At 44.3% G+C, this 26,139-nt stretch overlaps 1 protein-coding gene across 5 annotated transcripts in view; it reads right to left on the reverse strand.

The window, feature by feature from the left end:
- The window catches only part of CAMTA1 (calmodulin binding transcription activator 1), a 955,716-nt gene that overhangs the window by 370,997 nt on the left and 558,580 nt on the right, over positions 1 to 26,139 (reverse strand). The window lies entirely within an intron of this gene.

The following is a 26,139-nucleotide window of genomic DNA, read 5'->3' on the forward strand; positions in this document are numbered from 1 at the left end:
AGGATTGAATGAGAAATTAGGCATATATTATACTTAGCATTGGGTTTAGCACCTCTAGGAACCCCACAATTAACAAAGTGATTATTATTAACCCATCTACCTTACTGCCTATATTGTACTGCCTATTCAGTATTGATTTCCTGTTTTAAATTGTAATCGCAGCTCTTTAACTATTACATACCTGTTCTAAGTAAACTGGTTTACAGACACACAAAAAATGTCTGCCAGGTGACAATGGCTTATCGTGTGCCAGATCCTGGACATAATTATCCAGATTTAATCTTCGCAGAAGCTCTGTGGGGGGAGCAGGGGCAGGCAGCTCAGGCAGACTGGGTGTGCGCTGGATCTCAAGCAGACTCGGAGAGCCCCTGGCTCATCCGCTACCCCGCACTGCCACCCCACAGCAAGAGAGAGCGGAAAGTGAGCCACAGGGTTGAAGAGCAAGTCTCCCCAGGTATGTGGCATGACCCCTGCAAATCACCCTTAGAGGCTGCTTAGTACAAAGAAAAGGGCTATCAGGCTATTGTCGTAAGAGAGCAGAGCAGGTCATGGGAAACGAGCTGGAAAAACTGGTTATCCTTAAAGAGAAAAACAAAATGAAATCAACTCCAGATGGATTCAGAATTCAGATGTCAAAATCAAAACTTTAAAACTTACAAAGAAAACTTTGGTGACTACCCTTCCGACCTTGAGATAGTGGAGGACTTCTTACATTAATTGAAAAGTGCTAACTGTAAAATAAAGTACTGGTAAATTTGATTATTAAAATTAAGAACTGTTTGTCAAAAGACATCTTAAAGAAACTGAAAAGCTACAAGCAGGAAAAAAAAGATATCTGCAATATATATTAGGGACAAAGGATTACTATCGAGGAAATAAAAATAATTCTTACAATAAGAGAGAGACAAATGACTGAACTGAAAAATGGGCAAAAGGCTTGAAAAGGAACAAGAAGGGACACATGGCCAGTGCTCATAAGATAAGACGCCACCTCACTCATACCGTGGAAATGTAAAGGAAAACCAAGACAAGATTCCATCTCTCACCCAGTCAATGAGAGCAATTGAGAAGTGTCACGACATCTGGTTGCAGAGGGTGGAGGCCCACAGGACTCACATATGCCCTGCTGGAGAGACTACACATTGGCACCAGCATTTCAGAAGACACATTGGGATCAACATGTAAAGATGAATATTTGCAAGTCTCATGTGCTCAATTAAAGACTACCCCTTGAGGGGAAATCCAGATTCCCTTCCCTTGACCATGGGTGGGCACTGGGGACTTGCTTCACCAACAGGATGTGGTGGAAGTGACATTCTGAGACTCCTGCGTTGACCAGAGGAAGCTTAGCAGCTTCCACTGGGCAGTTTGGAAAACTCGCTCTTGGATCCATGATCTACAGAGTAAGATCTCCAGCTCCTGGAGCTGCCAGGCTGGAAAGGCTGCATGGAAAGACCACATGGAGAGGTCCTGGCATCATAAGAGGTGAGACAGGTGCCAGGCCAGCCCCAGTGCTACCAGCCCCCAACCATTCACGTCATCCCACCTCAGGTCCCAGATGTGGGGGAGCAAAGAGGAGTCATCCCCTCTCATCACTGCCCAAATTTCTTATTCATGAGCAAACGAAGTGATTGTAGTTTTTTGAGCGGCTTGTTTTAGAGCAGCTTATGCTGTACCATCAGCAACTCCCCTCCTAGGAGAAGCTCTTGTCCAAATATTCCAGGAGACACACATAGACACGTGCAAGACTCCATATAAAGGGAAAAAAACTGGGAACAATCTAAATATCCACAGGCAGGAGAAGAATTAGGTGCATTGAGGTAGAATCCTACCATGGAATATTATATAGTTGAGAAGATGAATGAACCATAGCTATGCACCAACAACATAAATGCGTCCCAGTGACATAATGTTCAGGGATCAAAGCAAATCCCAGGAGACCTCATAGAGCACAAAGAACTTGTTTTATAATGTTGAACACCAGACAAAACTACCCAATGTGTTATTTACGGATATGCATATAAATGATAAGGCTGAAACAATAGTCAGAGGAATACACAAATCAGGAATCATAATTATCTCCAGGAGACGGGAAGGCAGTGGGGAGGGATAGAGAGGAGGCCCCAGGAAGATGCAGTTAACTTGCAACGGTCTAGTTTGTGGACAGGCTGCTAGGTCCTGGCATTCGTTGTTCTAGTGTTTAAATAAACAGTCTAAAGTAAACAATCGTAGTGTATCATGAACTGAGGATGATAATTAATCCAATTACTCCAATTCCTCCCTGGTTTTAAAAACAAGTAGCTCACTGGACAGATGACCAGGGCTCCAGTCCTACAGGAACACAGAGGGTGGGCTTGGATGACACAGCATGAGACTGTCACCAGTCACCCCTATATTCCAGACACCCCACAATCCAGGAAAGCTGGAGCACAGGAACATTGTCATCATAAAAAAGCAGCCCTCCCCTTGCACATGCCCCAGCCCCTGGATGCCCAGAGTCACGAGCCTGGCTGTTTTATTTCACAATCGTGTGCCTACCACTTAACACCGAAAGATATTACTTATAAACGATGATCCCTGAAAGGAAAGTTTGGGGTTTTATTATACCTCTGGGCTAGCTTTGGCGATCGTTGAAGAAATAAGGTTGTACCCTTTTCATTTCCCATCCACAGGACAATATTTTAGCTGTGTGCGGGGTCAGGGAGCAGGAGTCTCAGGGCAGGAGCTGGAGATCCACGGCTGCAGGGCTGCTGCTTGCAGAGCACGGAGGGCAGCTCCTTTCAGGCTTTATAGGAGCAGGGAGAGCGTGCATGACTGATGGTCCCAGGGGAAATGGGAAGTGGAACGTGCCTCTTGAAGGGCAGATGTCAGGGAGTGAAAACAACCAGAGGGGTGGATGGGCACCCTTCTCTCAGGCCCGAGACTGCTGGCCTCAGCCACCTGTGTGTCTCCCCCCACTCCCCAATGCCTGTTGGACAACTGGACAAGCGCCTTCCCTTCTCCTCCCCTCTTCCCTAATCTCCTCTACTTCTAAACTAAAAGCCGAGATACTTGCTCCCCAGAGTGACTTCCAGCCCAGGGTTCTTGGGTTCTAAGTGTTGCTGGATTTCTAGAAGTGGGGAGGTTCTTCACGAGCAGAGGGAGGGGATGGTGGGTCATTTCTTACCATCCCAGATCTCAGAGCCCCCAGCCCCACTTTTTAGGAAAAGTTCTAACTCAGGTTGCTGGTGTTCTGAGAGAGTAGGCTAGGCTGCTGCCAAGGCCTTAGAAGGAAGGGCTTCCAGGGTGACAATAACCCTGGCCAACTGCCCAGGCCACTCCCTGCTCTACTGTTCCCACAGCGTTCACTCCACTGGTTTATAGGCTATGTATGGGCTTGTTCATAGCATGTGCTCCTTGAGAGCAGGGACTGTACCCCGTTACCCACTGAAGTCCTGTGGCCTAATTCAGAGCCTGGTGCATGAGTAGCCCTGAAGACATGTTTATGAATAGATGGATGGATGGATGGATGAGAAGATGGATGTATGCATGGGTGGGCAGTTTGATGGAAGAATTTATGGATGGATGGATAGATAGAAGGGGTGGATGGATGAAAGGATGTATGTATGTATGTGTGGGTAGGTGAAAGGGTGGATGGATGCATGGATAGGTGAATGGAAGGAAAGATGGATGGATGAAGGGGTGGATGGATGGATGGATGGATGGAATGTAGGGTAGATAGAAGGATAGATGGATGGATAGGTGGATGATGGATCAGCTCTACATGAAAGAAAGCAGTCATCCAGGAAAGGGCTGCCACAGACATCATGCTGTATGTCTGGCGGGGGCCTTGCTTCATCCTGTTCCTCTGGGGGAATCCAGTTGGACGAAGAACTTCACATCCCTTTTCCTAGACAGAAGAATAAGGAGGAGGCAGAGAGTATCAAGCATCCTTCCAATCTCTCCTTCTCCAAGGAATCTTCCCAGAAGAGAGAAAGCAACAGGCTAGGGCATGGTTTGGCAAACTATTGTTCGTGGCCCAATATAGCCCAATGGTGTCCTTGTAAATAAAGTTTTATTAGAACACAGCCACATCTTTTTGCTTACAGATTGTCTATGGCTGCTTTCATGCTACAACAGCAAAGCTGTATACTCATAACAGAGATCTTTACGGGAAAAGATTGCACACTTCTGTGATAGAGGGTCATCTGGGACCCGGGACCAGCTGTGGGACCCAGGACTGGGCCCTTCCTGCCTGGTTCCACTATGTCTGCTAGAAAAAAGTTAGAAAATAAGGACACTTCGGACAGAATTGAATGAGCCGATTGGTATGAAAGTGCTTTGAGAAGGCAAAAAAAGACAGCAACTCACAAAAGGGCACACAGAGCAGAGGCAGACAGACCTGGGTTGGAAGCTTAGAACGGCCACTTTGGGCAATTTGTTCAGCCTCTTTGAGGCGCGTCTGGAAAACAACGACAATAATTCCGACCAAATGTCCCCTCCTCAAAGAGGCCTTCCCTGGCCACTGTGTCTGAGATAGTCCGCTCTCACCGAGCTCTACCTTTTGGTCCCATTGTATTTATTTTTTCGCAGTGCTTTCATCTACCTGAAAGTCTATCACTTGTTTATGTGTCATTTGCTTATTGACTGTCTTTCCCTTGTAAACTCCACGAGGGCAGGACTTTGACTTGTTCACTATTATTCCCGACACTTGGAGGAGTGTTTAGGGACATGTTAGATGCTCCACAAATATTCAAAGAAATGAATGACTGCGTGATCCCACACACTGAGTCCATTACTGTACGCTTGACACAGCATGTGTTAAGGCTCAGCAATGGACCCGGCAGACAGCGTGCACTAAACCTGCAAGAACTGGACCAATTCCTCTGGGTGTATCCCCCGGACCCCCTGGGAAGCCTTCGTCCCTCATAACCTGGCATAAATCCGTAAGTTGCGTTGGCATTTCTTTACAATCGTTTCCGAGTTAGGGATGCGCTCTCTTACTTCTGGGTCCTCCCTACTGGGACTTAAGCAGAAAGGACTGGCCTAGCAGTGTCAAAACAACCCCCAAACCTCTGGAGAAGGGAGGGCACCCCCATCCCCAGTTACTCAGCCCTCTGCCCACCTTGTTAGTCCCTTTTGCCTCCCTGCAAAGGAAGAGGGCAGGGCGGAAGTTTGGGTGGACACTCCCGGGAAGGGCACGGAGGGGCCCCGGATCCTCACTGCCCACCTGCCACTGGGCACGGGCATTGGTCAACTGGCTCTCGGCCCAGGCCTCTCGGAACTGCCCACATTCTGCTCAGTGATCTGCTGTAATCTGCATAAGCAACCGGCCAGAAAGGTCAAAACTTCAGGAATTTTATTCAAGCCATTTATTGGTTGCTGCTTCCGTGATATCGGGAACATGAGCCAAACGAAAAATAGCTTCCAGGTCCTGCCACACCAGCATTTTCTTTCTTCCTGGGTGGGGCCTGGAAGCTACCATGTAACAGAAGGTGTGAGGTGGGGAGAAGGGGCTATGGCTCACCCCTGCAGCTGGCTGTGGGGGGTCCACCGACAGGGCCCAGTTCTCAGCCCTCCTGCCTCCTCAGACTATGAAGCAGGGAAACACCGTCACAAAAGCAAAGCTGCTGGCTTGCTCCTGGCCTTGCGGAGCTCACAGCCTCTCTGCCTCTCATTGTTTAAAAGACCCTTTTGAACCTCTCCAACATTCCCCAGTGGTTTATGGAACAAGCTCTGTGCCCTCTTCTTCCCTCTGCTAAGTGCACCCCCCCCACACACACACACACTCACACTCACACACACACACTCACACTCACACACACACACCTGATGGACGCCCAGGCCCGGAGTCTAGCAACCTGCTCCACACCAGCAGGATGGTCAAAGAGAAGCTAACTTCTGCCTGCGAGTGCTTCTCCTTCACCCAAGCCAATCTGCCTTTCCTGGGGTCCCGAGTTTATTACAAAAGGCTGAATCCCCCAAGCCAAGGATCCACTGCCACAGCCCCACCAAGGCAACTCTGCACCGAGAAGACGTCCCATCTGCACCGCTCAGCTCTCACGCCCACTCTGGGTCCTGACAACATGTGTGGGCTCTGATGGACACCGACCCAGGCCACCAGCCAGTCTCCCAACCTGGGGCTACACTGGGGTCAACTGATGTCAATTCCTCTTTGAAACAACCATCCCAAGTCTTCCAGCTCTCCCAGGTAGCCTACCAGCCAGCCCAGGTAAGCACCTGCCAGGCAGAGGGTGGGAGGGGCCACTCCAGATGTCGATGTGAGGTCCCGTGGGACAGGGAATGAAAATAAACTCACAGGCGTCAGCCAAGGGCAGCTTCTTGGGCAGGAAAGCCCAGTGAGAGTCGGTGAGCCACATTTTAATTAGGTTGATAAATAATTGTGCCTTTGAGACACCCGATCTGCCTTACAGGCTCTCTTTCCTGCCACCAATAGATTAATCTTATTTAACCACCATGTACTTATTACACAAACCTATATTCTGTGTTTAAAATACCAAGGTTACAGAGGCCTAGCTTTCAACGTCATCTATAAACACATCAGCCTCTACGGAGGGGCAAAATCATTGCATGTTCAACCGCCCAGGAGGACATGCACGGAGATGTTATTTCCACATCCTCTCTGAACCCAGATACTGGCCCTCGCTCTGCCTCTAGGTGAAATCTGGGGCTTTGTTTTCACCCCAGAGCGAGATGTGGATGACTGTCAGGCGCAAGGCTGTCTTTTTATCCAAAGTACCAGGAAGCCTTGTGCTCCAGCCCCAGCTCAGGGGCACCAGGCTGGGAAGCTGGTGATGTGCAGAGCTGAAAGCACCCAGGTATCCTGGTGGGTGTTTCTGGGACCATTGTAGTCCCAAGGTACTGGCAGCTGGCTGCTAAGTTAGCTGCAATTTATCCTACAAGTGTACTCTGATGAATGTGCCAGTGGGAATTTGCTGGCTACAAATTTCAGTCCTCAGAAAAGAAAGAGTCTTTTCGTTCCCAAAGATATTGATTCCTGGGTATTGCACTCACCATCCCTCAGCTTTGCAGGGAAAGCTGGGACGACACTATGAATCTCATCTGACTTACTTAGAACTTGATGGGAACTTTCACACAAAAATCGTAACCGACACCCAGAAGGGTGGCTCTGGGGCCTGATGTTTCCCAGCTGAGGTGCTGATCCCTTGTGCTGCAGACAAGGACAATCTTTCCTCTCTATAGTGAAGGGGTCCAGGTGAATCATGGAATGCACGTCTCTGAGCCGAGATTCAGTTTAAAGAATAGTTTGTCCTAAAGGGAGCTGTACAAGCTTTGGCAGGCAGATCCATCAGTCTAAATTGTCTGCACTGTGCAAAGTTGGAGCCTCCTCCTAAGTCATGCTATGACATGTTCTAGTTAGGAAGTGAGCTTTCCCAGCACTCCAGATGCCAGGTGATAAGAATTACTGATGCATTGCTTTCAAAGCAGTTGGTTTTATGGCCTGGCAGAGCTGGCTCTGAGATTCTGCCGGCTTCATTAGCATGCCGAATGACAGCCTGCGAGAAGGCTACCCCAAGGCCTCCAACATGGTCAGCCTCTTCCATCTCCGCTGCCAGTTATAGGTCATTTTAAACTAACATCTGGTGAGTGTATTTTTAAACCGCATCTGTTGCTTTAATTAGGGATCTCCTGGGAATGTCGGGGAAGGAAAAAGAGAGACATCCCCAGGGGGAGATGAAAACATTGGCAGTTCCACTGAAGCTGAGCCTGCAAAGCTACCTTGGCCCGTTTTTTATTATCCTCTATGATCGACTGTGAGAGGGGAGCCCTTTACACAAAAGGAACTTAATACTAGCTACATGATGGGATAAGCAGAAATTCTGTTTCCACACCTGAAAGAAAATATCAGCTCCAGAAAATGACTTCTGTGCACAGAGAGCCAAGTGGGTTTTCCCCTCATACATCCTCAGAAACCAAAAAATGGTTCCTAAAACACCCCCAAGGAGCCGGATCAGGGAAGGACTCCCCTGCCAAGTGCATCTGTGACAGAGAACGAACGGATGACACTATTCTCTAGCCCTGCCAGGGAGGTTGATTCCCCCCCTTTACTTTTCCTTTAAAGGGCAGTTCTTGACTGTTACCTCGTTAAATAGAAACAAATTTTGCTTTCTGCATAGACCAATGAGATTTAATACTCTTTTTACATATGTTCATTTCTTTCGGCAATGTTTTAGATCTAAGTACAATGTAAAAATTCTGTAAAGTCACAGGGATCCATATTTAAAAACCAAATAAAAATGGTCTTTCTTCTCCTTTATGCTACATCACATGCTTTCCTCACTTCAAACCGCAGCCTTGCTGGTTAGCAGAGAAGCTGGGTGGTCGAGAGAGGCAGCCAGATCGTTTGGCTGTTCCCAGCCCCTCCTCCTTTCCTGATAAATGTAAGTAATAAAAAAAATCCTCTATTTCACTGGAATGCCCATTAAAATGTAAACACAGAGAGAGGATTTTGAGTAGCCTACAAAAATGCTTTATTCAAGAGTCTGCAAAAGGCAAAGGAAATCTAAAGTCGGTTTTTAAACCTAGCACACGGTATGTAAATATACCTAAAGGCACACAGAAAGTTTAGGCGTTTACGGGAAACCTGCAGCATATTGCCTGGGTGCTGTGGAGAACACCTGTAAAGATTCGGGCTCGGCCTTTTCCTTCTGGGAAACATCTCCTTGAATCAGATACAAAAACTCTGATCCAGGGGTGGCAGCAGGAGCCCCACGGCTTTTCTCAGTGACAATACAGGAACTCTGCTGGGAAATCTCCTGATAAAAGGGAGATTCCGAGCAGAAAGGATGGCACGCTCTGTCGGCCCCACGCTTCCTTCCAACAGCGACTTTGTACGAGGGGGATGCTTAAGCGATCGTTGTTATTTGATTTCGAGTCCCGTGCTAGATCAGGGAGCCGTCCAAGGCATTTTCCTCATTAACAAGAATGACAAGCAGACTCCAGTTTCTATCGATTGGTGGTAACTGCCTCGAGCCCAGGCTCAGCAGGGCAGCACGGCCTCACCCGTAAGGGGTCTTCTGTGGGCTCAAGAGGGGAGAGGGCCGCACCCTCTGCCACCCCTGTCCCAAAACTGCAGAGAAAGGTGCCTTTTATCAAGCCTTCTACGGGTTCAACTCCCTAATGCTAATTAGCGTTGGGTGCCCCACTGCTGAAATTAAGGAGGAGCCTGTCGCCAAGGCCATTTCTAACCAAGGCAGGAAGAAGTGGTTGTGGAAGGGCCCTTGTTTCATCCAACTCTCCATTAGCTCATTGTCCTCTAAGGGGATACCCATTGAAAACTTAGAAAACACACTGTCTGCCCTCCCCCTCTACATGGGACCTGACTCCCAGGGGTGTAAATTTCCCTGGCAACGTGGGATATGACTCCCAGGGATGAATCTGGACCCGGCATCGTGGGATTGAGAACATCTTCTTGACCAAAAGGGGGGAGCAAAATGAAATGAAATAAAGTTTCAGTGGCTGAGAGATTTCAAATGGAGTCGAGAGGTCACTCTGGAGGGCATTCTTACGCACTATATAGATAACACCTTTTAGGTTTTATTGTATTGGAAAAGCTGGAAGTAAATACCTAAAACTATCAAACTCCAACCAAGTAGCCTTGACTCTTGAAGACGATGGTGTAACAATGTAGCTTACAAGGGGTGACAGTGTGATTGTGAAAACCTTGTGGATCACACTCCTTTTTTTCCAGTGTATGGATAGATGTGTAGAAAAATGGGGACAAAAACTAAATGAAAAATAGGGTGGGATGGGGGGGATGATTTGGGTGTTCTTTTTTACTTTTATTTTTTATTCTTATTCTGATTCTTTCTGGTGTACGGAAAATGTTCAAAAATAGATTGGGGTGATGAATGCATAACCATACGATGGTACTGTGAACAGTTGATTATACACCATGGATGACTGTATGGTATGTGAATATATCTCAATAAAACTGAATTTAATTAAAACAACAACAACAACAACAACAAAACACAGTGTCAGCTTTCCCTGGGCATTACAGCAGGGCAAGTTCATGCTTCATGCAACAAGGGGTTTACAAGCTTACTCACAGGTGTTGTGCGTGCGCATCCACGGATTTGTGCATATTTATATAAGGGGTGAGAATATGCTTTATTTTTACTGCCTGCTTTGCGCAGACAGCACCAAGACCAGCAGCCACCTCCTAAATTATGGATCGGCTCACCAAGTACACTGTGTCACTCATTAGCGACATCATCTCGCAGCCCTGTGTAGCAATAAATTAAGTAACAATAGCTGCAGGAAAATGAGGTGAATAATTCTCACATTAAACTAAAAAGTTTTGGATGGCTTTGGTTCCTTCTGGGCTGTTCCTAAGACAATACAGCGCCATGAATAGACAACAGACAGGTCTCGAAGTTCCAAGGGTGCCATTCTTCAGAGCAAGTTAGGTGTGGTTTGCATTAAAAATAGAACAGGCTCCTGCAAACAGACCTGTATTTATAGAGAATGTTGCGACAACTGCCATTTTACATTAGTCAGAGGAATCCCACAGGACAGGTGTAAGTATTAAATGTGGCACTTTTTTTAGTTTGTTTACTGACAAAACATAATAAAAAGAACACAGGCTCCTGGATGACATTCTGGATGATTTTTTTTCCCTCTTTCCCTGAAGTTATTCATAAAATAAACATGTGTTCCAGCCCTTGCAGACCTTCTTTATGGGATTCTCCTGACAGTGGGCTGGAAATGATGGCCAGAGCTGGGGCCCCCAAGAGACCCCAAACCTGCCTCTCCCACCCAGGCTGCCCTCTTGCTGTATTTCCACTGTTGCCCAATCAACAGCTATAAAGCAACAATCCCAGAGTCTGTCCTGAACCGTGTGATTAAGATGGAATTGCAGCGTTTTGGTAGGAACGTTTAGATTGTGCAGGGAAGCCAATTTGTCTGCGCAGATGGGCAAAGGAAAGGCATCCATGCCAGGCATCCCAAGTAGCTCGGACGGGCTTCTCCCCGCCAAAATATGGAGATCTCAAAAGAGCTCCACAGAACCACCCTAGTAAGAAAACCAAGCAGGATTAAGGACAGATAAGCTGCTCGAATAGAGTCAGCGGCCCCTAATTAAATTCTCCATATCCCAACCCACAGCTGGTGGGAAGGGCAACAAGGCAGGAAGACACCGCCGACCACAGCAGGTGGTCACCAGGCCCCCTGGGCACATGGTTCCAATCGGACCCCCTGCTGGTAAACTGTCAGGGGGATGCTGGGGGCAGGAGTTCTCAAAGTGTGGTCTGGGATCGAGAACTATCTCCATAATCATACAAGGACACTATTTGCCTGGAGTATATAGTGGCATTTTCTAGAAGCCACAAGATAAGGTGATGCCATCACTCTAGCAGCTCATGGAATGTGCAGGGCTTGTGCTTAAAAAGGCCTCAGTTTTACCCCCGATACAGTAAATGTCGACAGATGCAACCCACATAATCAGAGCCCTCTGAGATACTTGTTGATTTGACAATGGCCCCTCAGCTTATGCCCCTCTGAAACTGGTGTTGGGGAGCTCACTGAGTTTTGGCTCAAGTCCCATGAGCCAAATATGCCCCCAAGTTCCAAATCACCATGAAGTGGTCTCAGCTTGACTTTGGTGGATGCTTGTCGGCATGACAGAGAGGCAACCCCAGCCTCCTCCACCCCAACATCTGGCTGATGGATAAACACAAACCCTGCTTGGCCAGCCTCTGTCTGTGATAGTCAGTCCCTACATTAAAGAGAGGGAATAAACACAGGAAAACAGCTTGGCATCCAATCCTTTTCTTATTTCTTGTAGCTTAACAGCTGATTAGTAAAAATAAACAGGATTGAATAATTGCTTTATATTTCTAGGATGTACTCACTCGGTCTTAGTGCAATGTAATGACTTCATTTAGAATTCAAATGTATGGGGCTGGAATTGTCTTAAATTTGCAATGTATTGTCTGATTGAGGCAAACCCCCCACATCCTGTTGGGGTCACTTGTGGCTGATTCGGGTCCTACTGATTCCTCACCCTGGTTCTCAGCTCATACACATCTGGGTCCAGAAGGACCCTTGGAAGAGTGTCCACTCTTCCTCTCCCAGCCAAGGCAGAGGATGCTAAGGGGGCCTCAGGGCAGGGCAGGGATGACGAGCTTTGTCTCTTCCCCAGTGTTGGCTGCACCACCAGCCCTCGTCCTGCCAGGGTGGTCAGCGCAAGGGAGGCCTGGGTCTGCATTCAATACTACCAGCCTGTGGCTGTGCACTGGCCATTTGGTGGCTTGGATCCTAGGTCACGTCACTGCAAAATGGGGATAATATCTCTACCTTTGTGGACTGCCTTGAAGAGTACAGGAGATTGCATTTGAACATCCTCTGCTTTGTGCCTGGCAAACAGTTGGCACTAGGTACCCGCAAGAGACTCTGCTTCCCTCCCAGGTGGTAAAGGCATAAAGCCAAACCTCCATGTCTAGAAGTCCTATCTCCATGTCCCCTGCCTGCCCAGAGGCCAGAAGAGAGAGTGTGGGGGCAGAGGGGAGCCCAGGGCTGGGACACCTGATGCCAGCCGGAGAAATCACTTGTGACGACTGCTATCCCTGAGCATGGGTCTGCAGGAGGCAGTGGGAAAGAGACACTTTTATCACATATCCTTTGTATTGTGTATGTTTTATACTAGGTGCATGTATATTTTCTTAATAATAAAGAAGGAAAAATCTTTATTTGTATGGGGATAATCATCGTTAAATGGGAATTCATTTCATTGCTTTTAAAACATCATTTTTGCAAGCCTTGGCATCATAGAACCTCAATGGCAATGAATTTGGGGTTACACATCAAACAGATGGGGCATCAATGCTGTAATCAAAAGACTCTCTCCCTACTGATATTATCACACATACACAAACCATTTATTGAAAACCACTTTTGCTGGATGTTTGGTGGGTAGCTTTCAGGGAGGGAAAGACCTCTAAATTCCTTCAGCTCCCAGGTCTGTGGTACCGGAGAGATTAGCCATGGGACGAACATTAAAGAACTTTCCATATCAGAGTAATAAAGCCTGAAATCAAAACTATATTTGTCAAAGATGGGACAATTTGACATTATAAAGTAGCAAAATTAAAAAAAAAAAAAAAAAAAAAGCAACCTTAGAATCTCTTGGGTCTAAATTCAGTTTAGAATTTTGGAATTTTTTCTGCCAATGAAAAATATCTTAAATTAAGGGGAAAAATGATTAGTTATGAACACAAGTGCAATGTCCTAATTCTTAAAATATTACATTTAATTATTTAGAAAACATTTAGTCACAGTTTATGTTCATCTAGGGAAGGAAAATTTAAAACCTCAATATAATTAGAAATTCCATTAAATTATTAATTTAGAATTCAAGATTTTTTTTTTCAAGATGTTACTTCATCTTCTTTGACTTAACTCTTCTGCAACCTAGAGTACAGGGAAGATAACCATAATTCTCAGCTTTTAAGGGCAGATGGCAATGCATTAACTGGAATTAAGGTATTTTGATTTTACCTCTGATGCCTGCTTTTGGAGTATTGGATCATAAGAAAAAAAATCACCAAACCCAAGAGGAAACAGTCTTCCATAAGCAAGAATCAGCAAAAACAAAACACTGAATAGTCAGATGCACACAGACTCAGATAAAGGCATTATCAGAAACAGAATATGAATTACTTAAAAATTGTTTTAAGAAAATAAAGGGAGAAATAGACATAAGATGAAGCAATAAGAAAAGCTCGGAACTGATTAGGCAGTTTTGAAAAAAAGATAGAACTTCTAGAAATAAAAATACAATAATTAAAATTAAAAACTCAACCGAAAGAAAATATTAGAGTCAAAGAGAGAAATGGTGAACCGAGAGATACATCAAAAGATACTATTAAGAATGACAATACAGAGGGAAAATACTGTAAAATATGAAATAGAGGTAAAGGTGTGGGAAACAAGGTGGAACATACATGATGTGTGTTCAAGAAGGAGAGGAGGGGAGAGTAGTATGGTGGCAATAACTGAATTTGCCTGAGAATTTTCTAGAACTTCTGAGAGAAAGTCATCCACAGATTCAAGAAGCTCAGCAAATCCCAATCAGGAAAAGCCAAAACAAACTCTTACCTAGATACATCATGGCAAGAATGCATAAGACAAAGGTGAAGATAAGATCTCAACAGCAGATAGAAAAGAAATGACAATTAGACTGACGGCTGATTTCTCAGCTGCAACAATAAGTCCCCGGAGACAATGGACTAATCTTTTCAAGTTCTGAGAGAAAATAACTGACAACCTAAAAGTGTATATCCAGCAAAGTAATCTTTCAAGGATGTCATAAAATGCAGATATTTTCAGCAACAAAACAAAACAAAACTTAAGAAGAGTTCACTACCAACAGACTCCATTAAGGAAGATTCTCAAGCTCCAGGAAGATGGAACATGATTCCAGAAGGAAGGTCTGATATGTAAGAATAAACGGTGAGAAAGGAATTGGGGAAATGGAGAGTAAATATAAACAATCCTTTCTCCCATAAATAAGCTCTGTTTCTTCTTGCCTAATCAAGGATATTCCTTTAGCAATTTCCCCTCTTTCTCTTATACGACCAACATTTCACTCTTTACCAGACCGCTCCCCTCTATATACAAACTTGATTTTACCTCTTCCGTCTTAAAAAAAATCTTGTCCCCGTGTCTCCTGACAACTACCACCTAATTCCTTTTCTTTCCTGCAAAAAGCCATCTTTATGTTCTGATACCCAGTCCTTTCCTCCTGGCCTTTCTTAAACCAACTCCAAACAGGCTTTCACCTCCACCACTTCCACCAAAGCTACTCTTGTCCAAGGCCACCAATGACCTCCTCATTGCTGAATCCAACGCTCAGTTCTCAGTCCTCTTTGACCGTGACCCGGAGCTGGCATTTGGCATTTCAGCCCCTCCTGCTTGAGACACTTTGTTTACTTGGCTTTTGGGACACCACGCCCTTCAGGGTTCCTTCCTACCTCCGGTATCCTATCCATCTGCTCTGCTGTCCTCCACTTTTTCCTGACAAGCCTTAGGGCTTTCTGGGCATTTTTCTGTCACATCCCTCACCCCTCATCCTATCTCACAACCAGGAACACCACCTCTTGGCCAGCGACATATGCATTTATATTTCCAGCTCTGACTTCTCTCTACAACCCCCAAAAGGCAGGTGTCTGTGAAGCTAAAGGAGCTAAAGCTCCTGGGCTTCTCTTGTACCTGATTTTGTGTGTAATTTTGCAACATATTTCCTGAAAGGAGGCTCTCAAAATTGTATGAGCTTCAGGCCCACAGACTGTCTGATCCCAGACTTGTGTATGCAAACGCCTGTTTGAATTTGAATTTGAGCCTATCTCAAATTCAATATGTCCAAAGAAGAACTCTCCACCCTTGCTGCCAGCGTGCTCCTCCTGCAGCTTCCCCGTGCCACGTGATGGCAACCCCATTCTTCCAACTGCTCGGAAGAAAAACCTCAGGGACATGCTTGATGCCTCTCCACAGCTGACCCATCGGGAAATCTACTGGGGTCCAGTTAAAACATGGCCAGTAACCAACCCGTTCTCACCACCTACATGGCTACACCCAGGTCTGAGTCACCTCCATCTCCTGCCTGGATTACCACACTGGCCTCCTAATGGTCCCTCCCCACAGTCTACTCTAAATGGAGCAGTCAGGGGGAACCTTTTCAAATGTCAGCCAGATTCCATTGTCTTATGCTCAAAGCCCATGCTGGCTGTCCACTGCTCCAGGTCAGACGCCAAAGCCCCTGTAATGCCCCGGGAAGCCCTTTGGGACCCGGCCCTCCTCTTGCTCCCTTGCTCACTCTGCCCAGCCACTCTGGCCCACGTGCTCCAGGCCAAGCCTGCTCCGAGCACACTCCCACCGAGTGACCCTGCCCTGGCTGACCCTCCACCTCATGTGCCTCCTCCAGGTGGACACGGCTTCCCACCCCCTCCCTCCCAGCCTCCACCCCAGTCTGACCCTCGCTCAAGCCAGCCCTGACCACCTCATAGGAACCTGCAGTGTGTACTCCCAATCTCACTCACCTGTTCTACCTTTTCTTTTCTCATAGTAATTACCCCTATCTAACATTTTACACAATTTACTCAAGGATTATATTTATTGTTTAGAGTCTAGAATGTAAAGCGTTTAAGGGTGGAGACCTTTCTCTATTCCATTCACCATGTTCCCCAAATGCCTAGAACAGTGCTAAGAGTTCATTAACACCTGTTGAAGGAAAGAATGAAAATATTAACTGCGTAAAACGATAATGATAATAGTATTTTGTGGGGTATAAAAAAAGATATAATCACGATTTTCACAGCAAGAACATATTAATTGGGTGGGGGTTGGGGAACCAGTTAAGGCATTCAAAGTTTCTTATATTGCTTGAGAGGATGGTCAAGCTATTGACTGACTTTAGATTGTTAAGTATCTATGCTAAAATTTCCAAGGCAGCCATTAAAAAAAGTAGATATCAAGAATACAACTTTCAAACAATAGGAAAAAATGGAAAAGGTAAAAACCCAAGGCTCAATCAGTTGAAAACATGGCAAAAAAGAAAAAAAGAAAAAAAAGAAAAAAAAGAAAAAAAAGAAAAAAAAGTGCGCACACACACACACACACACACACACACACACACACACAAAACCAGAACAAATGGAAAGTACTTGATGGTCAAAATGAATTCAAACAGATCAATAACTAGAGCCAATGTAAACAGACTTAATTCTCAAGTTCAAAGAAGAGACTGCCAGCCTGGATTAAGAATGAAATCTTGCTATATGCTGTTTAAACCTGGCATAGCTAAATATAAGGAAATGAAAGGTTTAGAGTAAAAGGATGGGAAGAGACACATCACATACGAATTAAAGAAAGCAGATGAAATAGGCCTTAAGGCCAAAGGCAGGACTAGAGATAAAGAGGATCAACACATATTGATAAAATAGTCAATTTAAGAGGAAGATACAACAATTCTAAACTTGCATAAACCCAGTAATATAACTTTAAAATATATAAAGCAATATATGATAGAAATTCAAGGAAAAATTGACAAATCCATCATCAGAGTGGGGAATCTTAACATACACTTCTTAGTACCTGATAGAACAAATAGAAATAAAAGGAAAAACTAGAAATGATTTAAATAACACAATTAACAAATTTGACCAAGTGCATGGGTGTATCACACTCAACAGCCACAGAACACGCACTCTTTCGAGCACACAACGGATCATTCGGGAACATAAATCAAGCCTCAGCACATGTGAGAGAACCCATAGTTCATAAAGAAGAATCTCTAATCACAAGGCAATTAAGGTGGAAATTTATAATGAAAGCTTCATCCCTTTATTCAACAAGTATTGATTGAGGACCTCCTAAGTGGTGGGCAGTGTTACATGCACTGAGGCTGAGCAGTCAATAAAAGAAGCTAATAACCCCTGCCTCTAAAGAATCTGTGCTCCAGTGGGGTGGTGGGGAAAGAAAACAAACAATTGGAAAATATATGTTACCTATAATGATAAGTGCTTGACAAAAAAAAATAAAGCTGGAGGACAGGGAGGGCTGGGAAGTGCAACTTTAAATCCGTGGTGAGGTTTTGCCTTCCTGAGACGTGGACTTGGAGCCAAGATCGAGCAAACCACATGGACCTCCAGGGCAGAGGTTTCTGGATAGAATATCATGGAAGTCTCTCCCCTCCCCATATGATTGGACATTTTAAAACTGTCCAGACAAGCCATGAGTCTTACAGAAGAAACAAAAGTGAAAATTAGAAAATACTTTGAACTGACAATGGAAAGAAACACTTCTGATCAAAACTTATGGACACACATAAAACGGTACAGTGAGAAAAAAAGTATAGGCTTTAATGATTATTTAGAAGCAAAATAAAAGAAGGGGAAATTAATGAGCCAAGTAATAGAAACAAGAAAAGGGTAAACAAAGGGGGAAAATTGAATCAACACAAAGAAAGCAGAAAGAAAGAGAGAATAAAGACAATATGGGGATTTACGAAGTGGAAAACAAGCATATGAGAGTGGATCAAGGAAGTCAAAAGCCGAATCTTTGAAAAGTCTATTCTGGCAATTCTTATCAAGAAAGAGAAATTATAATTAATATTAGGAATTAAATAGGCACATAGGTACATATAAGGGTTAAATAGATAACAGAATGTTATCAACGCCCTTTGCCAACTAATCTGAAAACTTACAGGAAATGGACAAACTATTAGAAAAATGCAGTTAACCAAGTGTGACTCAGAAATAGAAGGCGGCTATCACATTTGACCCTCCTACCAGCAGTGTCTGAGCCTTCCAGGTGTGGGGTGAAGGGCTTGGAGGGCTATTGCTAAGTGCCACCGAGTCTCTACAGCAGGGATGGATAAACAACTGTCCTCAGGGGGCCACTGTTTTTATGAATAAAGTTTTATTGGGACAAAGTCATGCTCATTCATTTACATACTGTGTACGGTTACTTTTCACAAATGCAGAGTTGAGTAGTTGCAAGAGACTGAGTGGCTGGCAAGCCTGAAATATTTACTCTCTCCCTTTAAGAAAAAGTTTGCCAATCCCTGCTTTACAGGAAGATAATAAACAGCTGAGTACAAATAATATGCATTTGAAAGCTAGGAGTGAAGGCCAGAGAGCCTCTTTTGCAGGGCAGATAAAACAGGGGACCAAGCCTGGGATCTAATGGGCTAAATGGCTGAAATGCAAAGCAGGTTAAAGGCTCAACGAATGCAGGCTTGTTCTGCCAAGACCCGGGATCTGATGGGAAAATTTGGAACCTTGGAAAATGGGATGAAGACATCTGAGCAGATGTCCCCAAAGATTTTTGTTTTTTATTGTAAACTGTAACATACATACATAAAAGTGATAACTTTCAAAGTACGCTTTCACAACTAGTTAGCAAATTTCAAAGAATGTCATGGGTCACAGTTCCACAACTTCAGCCATTTCCATTATTGTAAAATATAACATACACACAGAAAGGTGTCAATTCTCGAGGTACAGCTCAACAATCAGTAATATAGGTAATTTCAAAAACTGTTATGGATTATATTTCCACAGTCTCAGTCCCTTCCCTGTTATGCAATGGAAGGTACATACTCAAAGCACAATTCAACGAGTAGCTATAGAGAAAATTCCAAAGGATGTTAAAGGCTACAGCTCCACCATGTCATTTACCTGCTTCCAGCCATTCCAACACCCCAGCATCCAAAAAATACATATAATTATATAAAGTTTCAGTATTCATAGACCTTTGTTAAATCTTTTCTTTGTTTGTTCCTACCCTTTTCCTCCCACTTAATGTCTTTCTCCGTCTTCAGGGGTGTCTAAGCAGTGAGCACCCTAAATTTTTCATACTGAAAGGGAGTGTCAACAATATGGGAATGGGGCTGCATTTGATTGTTGATCTTAAAGAGGCTGTTGCCTCTGGGTTTTAGTACTCGTCTGGTATAGAAACACCCTGGTGGGTTTAAGTTTCTAAAAGACAAAACTTAGTGAGTGCATCTTTTATAGAATATCAGGTAGGGACCTAGGTATTTGGGGACTACTTTTGGTAAGGGCATGGCACGCTGTGGCCATCTGGGATGTCTATTTGGACATTGCATAAGAGAAACCTCCAGGATAGCCTCTCAACTCTATTTGGGATCGCTCAGCCACTGTGACCTCAGCTTGTTACCTTTCTTTTTACCCCATTTTGGTCAAGGAGGCATTTTCAATCCCTTGCTGCAAGGGATTGGCTCATTCCTGGGAATCACGTCCCATGTCACCAGGGAGAGTCATTCCCCTGGGTATCGTGTCCCTCATGGCAGAGGGGGAGGGGTGGTGGGGGTGGTGGAGAGAAGTTAATGAATTTATTTGCTGAGCTGTGCTTAGAGAGAGAAAGGCCACATCTGAGCAACAAAAGAGGCTCCCTGGAGGTGCCTCGTAGACATAATTATAGGAGGGCTCAGCCACCCATCTACAACTCTTAAGTCTCAAACAGCAAGCCTCAAGTCAAGGGCTTGATTTATTAAGTAGTAGGTTCCCAATTTCACTTAATGTATATTCTATCCCAAGCTAAATGGTCAGCTTCTTATATTATCTTCATTTAATTGTACAATCGTCATCACTCTCAACTTTAAAAAATTATCTTAACATAATATTTCCCAGAGCTGTTATCAGCTGCTAATTATTCATCCTAGTATTAGTGTAGAGTTAGTAAGATAGTCCTATTGAATATAGTCTTTAATATGTAATGGGCCCAAGTGGAACTGACTGTGACAATTCTTCTCCTATCCCATGAAAGCAGGTCAGTGTAATCTCACCCGGATCTGAACCTAGGCCTTCATAAGGATGGAAGCCAACACTTAGGAAGTGTGTGTTTATGTAATTCATTTCTTCACCGTGTTAACATTGTTTCACATTCCTTGTATTAAAAGGTTGCCTTTAAGAACTGGAAAAAAAAAATATGTAATGGGTAGTTTTTCCATACCACTCTGTTGGTAACCCTCTGCACTAATGTCATAAGTATATCATGCTAACACTTATTTAGGTTTTTGCTGCTACTCTGTGAATTACATGCCTTTAAACAACCATTTACAAACATGTTCACCTTCAATGTGTCACTGATACTTATAATTCCATTAACAAACCATCGTCACACCTGCCCATTCCCATACCATTGAGATCACCCTCTTATCATATCTGTACATATTAGATTGTTTCCCCTTCACTAGCTTCCCCTGTGTTCTACACTATAAGACACTTATTTTACATTTTTTCACAGAGTTCACATTAGTAGTAACATATATCTCTCCTTTTTGAGCTTTTTGATGACTGATTGGGTCTCTTTACTTGTGATTCGTTTATTAAGGTCTTCTATTTCTTCTCTGGTCAGTCTAGGTTGTTCATGTGTTTCCAGGAAATTATCCATTTCCTCTAAATTATCTAGTTTGTTGGTGTACAGTTGTTCCTAGTATCCTCTTATGGTTTTTTTAAATTTCTTCAGGATATGCAGTAATATACCTCCTCTCATTTATTATTTTGTTTATTTGGATCTTCTCTGTTTTTGACTTTGTCAGTCTAGCTAAGGGTTTGTCAATCTTGTTGATCTTCTCAAAGAACCAACTTTTGGTTTTATTTAGTCTCTCTATTGTTTTTTTGTTCTGCATATAATTTATTTCTGCTTTAATTCTTGTTATTTCTTTTCTTCTACTTGCTTTAGGATTAGTTTGCTGACCATTTTCTAGCTTCTTCAGTTGTTCCATTAGCTCTTTGATTTTAGTTCTTTCTTCCTTTTTAATGTATGCATTTAAAGGTATAACTTTCCCCCTCAATACCATCTTTGCTGCATCCCACAAGTTTTGATATGTTGTGTTCTCGATTTCATTCATCTCTACATATTTAGCAATTTCTCTTGCAATTTGTTCTTTGACCCACTGATTGTTTAGGAGTGTGTTGTTTAATCTCCAGATATTTGTGAATGTTCTAGATCTTTGATGGTTATTGTCTTCTAGTTGCATTCCATTGTGGTCTAAGAATGTGCTTTGAATAATTTCAATCTTTTTAAATTAACTGAAGCTTGTTTTATGCCCCAGTATATGATCTCTCCTGCAAAAATTTCCATGAGCACTAGGGAAAATGTATATCTTGGTAATTTGAGATTTAATGCTCTATGTATGTCTGTTAAGTCTAATTTGTTTATCACATTGTTTAGGTTCTCAATTTCCTTATTGGTCCTCTGTCTGGTTGATCTATCTATAGGAGAGAGTGATGTATTGAATCTCCCACAACTTTGTGGAAACATCTATTGCTTCCTTCAGTTTTGCCAATGTTTGTTTCATTGTACTTTGGAGCATCTTGATTGGGTGCATAAACATTTATGATTGTTATTTCTTCTGGGTGAATTGTCCCTTTTATTAGTATATAGTGTCTTTCTTTGTCTCTTATGACATCCTTGCATTTAAAGTCTATTTTACCTGAAATTAGTATTGCTACCCCTGCTTTCTTTTGGCTATAGCTTGCATGGAATATTTTTTCCATCCTTTCATTTTCAATTTCCTTGTGTTGCTGATACTAAGAAGAGTCTCTTGTAAACAACATATTGATGGTTCATATTTTTTAATCCATTCTGCCAATCTATACCTTTTAATTGGGGAGTTTAATCCATTCACATTCAATGTTATTACTAAGAAGGCAGTTCTGGAATCAGCCATCTTATCCTTTGGTTTTTATTTGTCAGATGTATTTTTTCCCCTCTATCTATTTCCTTTAAGGTACCCTTACGAAAACTCTTCAGTTCTGTACCCTTCTCCAGACCTCTCTCTCCTTTCTTTTTTTCTCAGCCAGTAGAGCTTCCTTTAGTATTTCCTGATACTATGAGACAGGTCTCTTGTTAAGAAATTCTCTCAGCATTTGTTTGTCTGTGAGAATTTTAAGCTGTCCCTCAATTTTGAAGGAGAGCTTTGCTGGATAAAGAATTATTGGCTGGCAATTTTTCTCTTTCAGAATTTTAAATATTCCATACCACTGCCTTCTCACCTCCATAGCATCTGCTGAGTAGTCAGTACTTAGGCTTATGTTGTTTCCCTTGTATGTGGTGAATTGCTTCTCTCTTGCTGCTTTCAGAACTTTCTCCTTCTCTTCAGCATTTGACAGTCTGATCAGAATATGTCTCAGAGTGGGTTTGTTTGGATTTATTCTATTTGGAGTTTGTTGGGCATCTTTGATTTGCATATTTATATCATTTAGAAGGGTTGGGAAGTTTTCCCCAACGATGTCTTTGAATACTCTTCCTAGCGCTTTACTCTTCTCTTCCCCTTCTGGAACACCAAAGATTCTTATATTTGTGCACTTCATGTTGTTCATCATTTCCCTGAGATCCATTTCAAATTTTTCAATTTTTTTCACCATTCATTGTTTTGTGCTTTCACTTTCCAAAACCCTATCCTCAAGTTCACTAATTCATTCCTCTGCCTCTTCAAATCTGGTGTTACATGCCTCAAGAATATTTTTAATTTGATCAGCAGTATCTTTTATGTCACAAGATCCACTATTTTTAATTTACTCTTGCAAATTCTTCTTTATGCTCTTCTAGGGTCTTCTACATGTCCTTTATATCCTGATCCATGCTATTGATGTTTGTGGTACTTATTTATTAATTGCTCCAAGTTCTGTATCTCCTCTGACATTTTAATTTGAACGTTTGGGTTGTCCATATCTTCTGTTTTTTTCATATGCTTCATAATTTTCTATTGTTTTTAGCCTCTTGGCATTTGCTTATCTTTATAGGGTTCTTTTACGATATGCAGATCTATTTGAACATTTATCTATAATTTGACAGTGCATTGGTGGAGTGCACTTTCCCCGACCCACAAGCAGATGGCACTCCTGAGCCACCTCTTACCCTCAAGCCAGTTCTCCTCAACTTCATCTATGCACTGAGTGGGGGTCCAAACCATGTGAAGGTCCAATCAGTGTACCAGTTTTCCATGTGCACTGGTGACTGTCAGCCCCGTGCAGTTCGGCAGGGAGTGCATTCCAGGCCACAGTGATCCCAGCTGTTCCCAGGGCTGTGGGTGGAATACTCTGGGGCTGCAGAGCTGTGTGTCCCACCTTCCAGCTCAAATGTCCCACAGTCCCTCACTGCCATGCACCCATGAGTCCCTGGGATTGTGGGAGGGCTCCTGGCACTTCCATGAGGCACCCGTGACTCTAGGCCCTGCACACCATGGGTTCCATGGAGAAAGAGTGGGTGCCGTCACAAGCCCACCGAATCCCGAATTCCCTCAAGGAAGCTCTCAGCCATGGCGCTGTGAAGGGTTGTCTCCCAGCCAGCTGCAAAGACGGCTGCACAGGGCATGGAAAGCTACCCCCTTCTGTGATTATCTTCTTGCTCCAACGGCCAGTCCCTGGCATGGGGGCTCTTGGCTGCAGATCTATGAAGAGTTATCATCCATGTCAGGTACTGAGGAGGGTACCTGGGGCATGGAAGGCTCTCCCCTCTGTGCTGTCAGTGGCTCCAGCTGCCCATTCTCTGGTGGTTTTCCAGGCCACACACTTACCCATCTTAAATGCAGACTCTTGGTTCCTCCAAGCACACACTCACTATGGGTGTAGAAGTCCCTGCCCAGCTGGTGGAACCCTGGAACTGCTGTTCTGGAGCACTTTCTGTCCTTTATCTAGTGTTTGTCATGGAGGAGACTTTTGCTCTGCCTCTTCTAATCTGCCATCTTGGATCCCTCCCAAAGATTTTGACTCCCCCAGATTCCTCTGAACCCTCCAAGCCTGAAGAACTGGCCATGCCTCCCTAGGAAGAGCCAGCACATCCCTGTTCTGGAAGACAATGCAGAGGACTCTCTCCACAAGGCAACAGGTGCCCCAACTCAGGATGTGTCCCCGTTTCCTCTACTAAATATTGAATCCATATCCAGAGCTAAGTAGCAGCATAACCCAGCGGGAGATGTGCTGGGACTGAAAAGGAAGAAAAGAGACTACATTCCAAAGGAACTACAAGTCCTTGCCAACATGTACAGCTTAGCAGGAAGTGGGGAAGGTGGGGGGTGGGGGGGCTGGATTCTGAGGGTGCTTGAATAAGGGGCCTGACAGGAAATTGGATAGTGAAGAACATGTTGACTTAAGGGCACTCTCCTGAGATGCAGGACTTAACACCCTGGTGAGGACCCCAGAGATGGTGCAAACTCTGTACTAGGATGGCTCCAAGAAATATGCAACAAAAGAAGTTGAAATGCCAGAATTGCCCTGGCAGATGGTGGAAGAAGGGATTTGTTCCAGTTTGCTAATGCTGCCATTATGCAAAATACCAGAAATTGATTGGCTTTTATAAAGGGGGTTTATTTGGTTACATAGTTACTGTCTTAAGGCCATTAAGTGTCCAAGGTAAGGCATCAACAATAGGGGACCTTCACTGGAGAAAGGCTGTTGGCATCTAGAAAACCTCTGTTAGCTGGGAAAAGGCACGTGGCTGGCGTCTGCTTGCTCCCAGATAGTGTTTCAAAATGGCATTCTCCAAAATGTTGGTCTTGGGGCATTCTGTCCTCTCTTAGCTTCTCTGGAGCAAACTCTGGGCTAGCATAAGTCTGCTTTCAATGCCCTCTCCAAAATGTCTCTCTCAGTTGCTATCCACAATGTCACTCACAGCTGCTCTGAGTTCCTTCTATTCGTCAGCTCTTTTACATGGCTTCAGTGATTTAATTCAGACCTACCCTGAATGGGTGAGGTAACACATCCATGGAAATTATCCAATCAAAGGTCTTGCCCACAGTTGATTGAGTCACATCTCCATGGAAACACTCAATCAATAGGTTCCAACCTAATCAACACCAATAACATCTGCCACACAAGACTGCATCAAAGAACATGGCATTTTGGGGGACATAATACATCCAAATCAGCACAGGATTAAAGGGGGGCTTGAAGGGCCCAAGGAGGGGTACATGTTAGAATGGATATATCACATTTAGCCAGAACACCAGCCAGATGAGTATGTTCCATGGGAATGACTAAGATCATAAGGAATATGCCGGTAAGGACTGCTGAACATCATCATAAAGTCACTGGTAGCTCTCCTTCATAGGCCAGGCTGATGGAAGGAGAAGCTGCTAGAGAACTTGCCTTGCTGGTGGCAATGGGTTGAAAGGATGCAAAGCAGCAGAGGCCAGATGGCAGTGCAGAATTACCAGAAGTCAGGGGGCTACAATTATTGAAACAAGCAGCAAGGTCAAAGTGGCAGCCAAAGATTGCAGAATTACAGAGAAGGTCAACAGAACATGGGACAAGATAGATGAGCAACCGACATACTTGTTCCAACAGAAGAAACCAAGGTTGGATGACTGGGAGGCTGAATGCTGTCGCCCCAATAAAAATGCACAATCCCTCTCCAGACCTCCGGGCCCTCGGACCCCTCCGCCCCCGGGCCGGCGGGTGAGCTGGGGGCCCGGGGCGCCCTGTGTCCCTGCCCTGCGGAGACCCCGAGTCCTCACCGGGACTGCCCACCGTCCTGGTCCAGGCCCTGGGGCAGCGGCAGGACCCTGTGCTCCCTTCCCCCGTCACGGCCTGATGGCGGCGCCGCCGGGTTTCCCTGCCCAGACCTGCCCGGCGGCGGGCGTGGCGGGAG

This window comes from Choloepus didactylus, chromosome 2, assembly GCF_015220235.1.
Source record: "Choloepus didactylus isolate mChoDid1 chromosome 2, mChoDid1.pri, whole genome shotgun sequence".
In the NCBI taxonomy this organism is placed as follows: Eukaryota; Metazoa; Chordata; class Mammalia; order Pilosa; family Megalonychidae; genus Choloepus; species Choloepus didactylus.